The sequence below is a fragment of the Pinus tabuliformis genome, chromosome 6, assembly GCF_031772625.1.
Source record: "Pinus tabuliformis cultivar Carrire ecotype Pingquan chromosome 6, CPIR1, whole genome shotgun sequence".
NCBI lineage: Eukaryota > Viridiplantae > Streptophyta > Pinopsida > Pinales > Pinaceae > Pinus > Pinus tabuliformis.
In genome coordinates this window covers 314,150,575-314,154,872 of record NC_142292.1, presented here as the reverse complement: position 1 = coordinate 314,154,872, position 4,298 = coordinate 314,150,575, and the positions used below count along the sequence as shown (strand labels likewise).

The window sequence follows — 4,298 nt, the reverse complement described above, 5'->3', positions numbered from 1 at the left end:
CAACGGCGCAGAATAACAGTCGCTCCAACACACAAATATTGCCTTTTGCATGGATTTCACGTGTCAGTAGCAGTGCATGCATTTCCCACTAGGCCAGAGTAACCGCAATTACGTGTTATTGCATTCGAATAGCTCAGTTCAGAGGGAATCGCTCTGGAATTACAGTGACCGCCATTACTGGTAAGCTGGAATTTCACCAACTGCATTTCTTGCCTTCAAACCCTGATAATATTTGCAAGTGGTTCTCAGCCTAAAAGGCGCACAGTTTTAGGCGATGTCACAAATCTTCATGCTGCTGCTACCGATTGCTTGTCAACAGCGAAAGACCAGGTTTGGTTTCGAAATGCGATCCTCCTAATCCTATTCCAGGCAAAATTACTTTTGCAGAGATTTTTATGCATGATTTTAATTTATTTTTATAATTTGTTTAGTCCTCAAAGGCAAAGCAGGAGGGAAGCTCCAATTCACAACGCTGTTCGAAGCACACAGACATAGACAAAGACCACACAGATCCTCAAATGTGTACTACTTATGTCGAAGATATTTACGAGTATTTACGAAATGCAGAGGTGTGGATTGCATGCATTTCACCTGTAGCTTTAAAACACATATTAATACAGATAAACCCTTGCATTGTGATGCATCTTTTACACAGACCATCGTACTTACATTATGCCCACATCATATAATATCAGTTGACCAGATGGATCTAATTGAGAAAAGAAAAGGGGCATTTGTCGACTGACAGTTTTATGGATACTTCTTTCAGTTGAAGAATAGGCCTTCGGCAAATTTCATGGAGACTGTACAGAATGATATCACCCCAAATATGCGAGGAATTGCAACGATGACGGAGTGGAGTTCGTTGAAGCAACCATTGACGTCGCTTTTGAGGATGCGGAAGTAGCTGATGGAGCCGCACTCAATGCTAATGGAGCTGTAAAATTCAGTAAGTACCAGTAACCCCAAAAAAAATTAAGATGTTGTCTTTACGGTTTTGAAATTTTGATTTACAGTTTTGAAATTTTGATGCTTTCAACAATTATGTAAACTTATAAATGGAAATTGATCATTCTGCAGAAAATTAGAATTCAAAATGTTGTGAATTAATATCCTGAAAAAATGAGATGAGATATATTACATGTAGAAGGTCAAAAATATTGGTCAGTAATTTCACCTTAAGAAGCAGGCCTCCATCTTGGAAGCAGACCTGCGTCTTGGAGATAATCGTTCGCGCCTCATACCCTTTTGAAGATGGGGCCGCTTTGCGATTCAGGTTAATTCGGCTCCTGAGCAGGTCAGGTCCAGGGTATGCAGCGTCAAATGATGAGGCTGGTTTCATTGAGAACAGTCTCAAATTGATTAAGGGGCCAGACTCAGTGGAGAATACGCATAAGCATAAGCTGATGGAGCCGCACTGAATGCTAATGGAGCTGTAAAATTCAGTAAGTACCAGTAACCCCAAAAAAATTTAAGATGTTGTGTTTACGGTTTTGAAATTTTGATTTACAGTTTTGAAATTTTGATGCTTTCAACAATTATGTAAACTTATAAATGGAAATTGATCATTCTGCAGAAAATTAGAATTCAAAATGTTGTGACCTGCGTCTTGGAGATAATCGTTCGCGCCTCATACCCTTTTGAAGATGGGGTCGCTTTGCGATTCAGGTTAATTCGGCTCCTGAGCAGGTCAGGTCCAGGGTATTAACAACCAAGCAGGTCCAGGCATGGCGGAAGAGGGCAGCCATCAACTTCCAGCATCTGGGAAGCGGTCTATGGGTGTAAGTAGTGTGAGTTTGTATGAGTCTGTTTGTGTAAGCTGTAGCTGTGCTACTTGTACCAGTACTTATAGCTGTAGCTCTCTATCAGTCCCTATCAGTCTGTATATGAGCTGTACCAGTCAATATGCATCACCGGTCTTGTTGTCGAATTGTCAAAGCTAGGCAGCGCAAAAGCTGGCAGCTGTTGCACCACATGGCAAGTTCAAAGCACTGTGCAAGTTCAATGCACAAGAGCAACTAGAACATGGGAACTTGCTCACCACTATAGCATTTAATATCTGTGAAACTATGAAACTAATGCTAGCATTAGTTTCCATTATATTTTCATTACTTTCAAATTTCCGAAATAAATACACATAACATATGATTTTTGCCTCTCCGCCTCGGGAAGAGGCCAAATAAGATGGCAAAATGATATGTCTCTGGAAACTTTGGTTTATTAAAATAGTAAAACTATATGACTCTAAAAACTTTAGTTTATAAGTGGCAGCGACTAATAACAAGCATGTAAACTAATGTAATAACATCGCAAACCGAATACTATAGTCCCTAGCATGTAAATTAATGTAATAACATCGCAAACCGAATACTATAGTCCCTGGCCATTGCCGGCAGGGACTAAAAAAGATAAAAAGGAAGAAGAAAAAAAACAGCGACATAAAAATAAGTGCCTGTCTTTGGGCACTGCTGCCATTTCCCTAGCCCTATCGTTTTTTGTGTTGTAATTTAATCAAATATAAGAGAAAATCCCAAGTAAAAGTGTGAAAAAAACGTAGCCACGATTACTCGGACAACATGTTGTTGATAAGTGTTTACTCGGAGCCTCAATGTTGTATTGAGCAATGATTAAGATGATTGAGCCCTCGCTTGGCTTCCTTTACTATCTAAGTTAGAAAAGACACAAAACTTTTAGTCTTATTTTTATTGGAAAAGCTTCCAATGCGACGAGTTAATCCTGTTCATATAAAACAATTAATTTATTCAACATAAAAGTTAATTAATCTAAAGCGCGCCTGTAACATAAAAATTAGTTAATGTAAAACATATCTCTAGTTTTTGTGTATTTATATTAGAAAAACATAATTAGGTTAATATGCATGCATCGCATTGCAACCTTTCACAAATGTTTTCCACTCTTACCCATTAATAAACTAAACAAAATGACCCTTTACTTAAGTCACAAGTTCTTAATTCGACCCTTCACTTAACTAAAGAAACATCGAATGTAATATTATTATAAGTACTAGAATTTAAAAAAAACCAACCTAATTAATAAAATATATAACTTTACCATTAACAAAAAACATATAGAAAAATTAATTGAAAAAACTATATTTATTATAATTATTTACTAATATGATGTAAACAGAAAGAGGAATATGGAATTAATTTCTTTTTAATATTTTTATTAGATTTTATAAAAAGAAACCCATGTTACTATGGTTTCAACCAATGTAACTCTTAAATAATTTCTGGTTTTCATATGAAATTATTCTTTTTTTAGGTAAGCACTCACGAGGGATTTGAACCAGTGACCTATCACAAGGAGTGCATTGTTAAGCACCCATGAGGGATTTGAACCAATGACCTATCACAAGGAGTGCCTTAACAGTGCACCCATTCACCATCAATCCAAAGCCCTATGGGCTTCTCACGTGAAATTATTCAAAATCCAAAAAAATACTATATTAATAAATTAACTATAAAAATATAATATCATAATGTTAAACTTAATATTATAAAAATTAACATTTTAAACTCAGTACGATCAATCTAATATTTTAAACATAATATTATTAAAATCTAACTCTTTGAAAAAAAAACACACACACACACATAACATTTTAAACTTAATATTATAATAAATCCAGTACTTATATTTAAACTAAGTAATTGTATAAGTAAATTTTATGATTTTTTTGGGATAACACACAACCATGTTAAGTTCATGAATCACCAAGTGTTTATGACTAACACAATTACATTAAAAATATTGATGTGGTTAATATAACCAAAAGCTTCATTTATATCTACCATTGATAAATATATAACAATAGAAATAATAATACCAAAAAAAATATTGTAATAAAAATATTATTATTATCATTATAATAAATAATAATTATAGATGATGATGATGGTGGTGGTGGTTAACGTCCGCTGAGACCAAATAATTAATTTATACTAATTAATATTTCATATTAAATGTTATTTAATTTAATTTAATAATAAATTATTTAATTTTAAATTATGTAATATAAATTAATTATTTAATAATAATATTAATAAATGTTGTAATCACCTTCGAAATTTGATATAGGCTTACGAGTACATGAATCATACCTTGGAAAATGTCGTTTATTATTATATTAATAATTGATTTATTTTTCATTCATCTATTAATGAGTTAATTTAATAATTCATTAAATAAATAACTCATTCATTCATTACTAAAAATTAAATATTTCATTATTTATAAATAAATAATAACAATAATAAACAACTAATTATTAATAT

The 4,298-nt window shown here is 33.1% G+C and overlaps 1 long non-coding RNA gene across 1 annotated transcript; it reads left to right on the top strand.

Annotated features, from left to right (window-relative positions):
* The first annotated feature begins 442 nt into the window (after nucleotides 1-442).
* LOC149258567 (uncharacterized) lies at nucleotides 443-915 on the top strand. The gene is made up of 2 exons (XR_016246167.1): nucleotides 443-569; nucleotides 770-915. It is a non-coding gene; the product is annotated as an uncharacterized LOC149258567 (long non-coding RNA).
* Nucleotides 916-4,298: the final 3,383 nt, after the last annotated feature.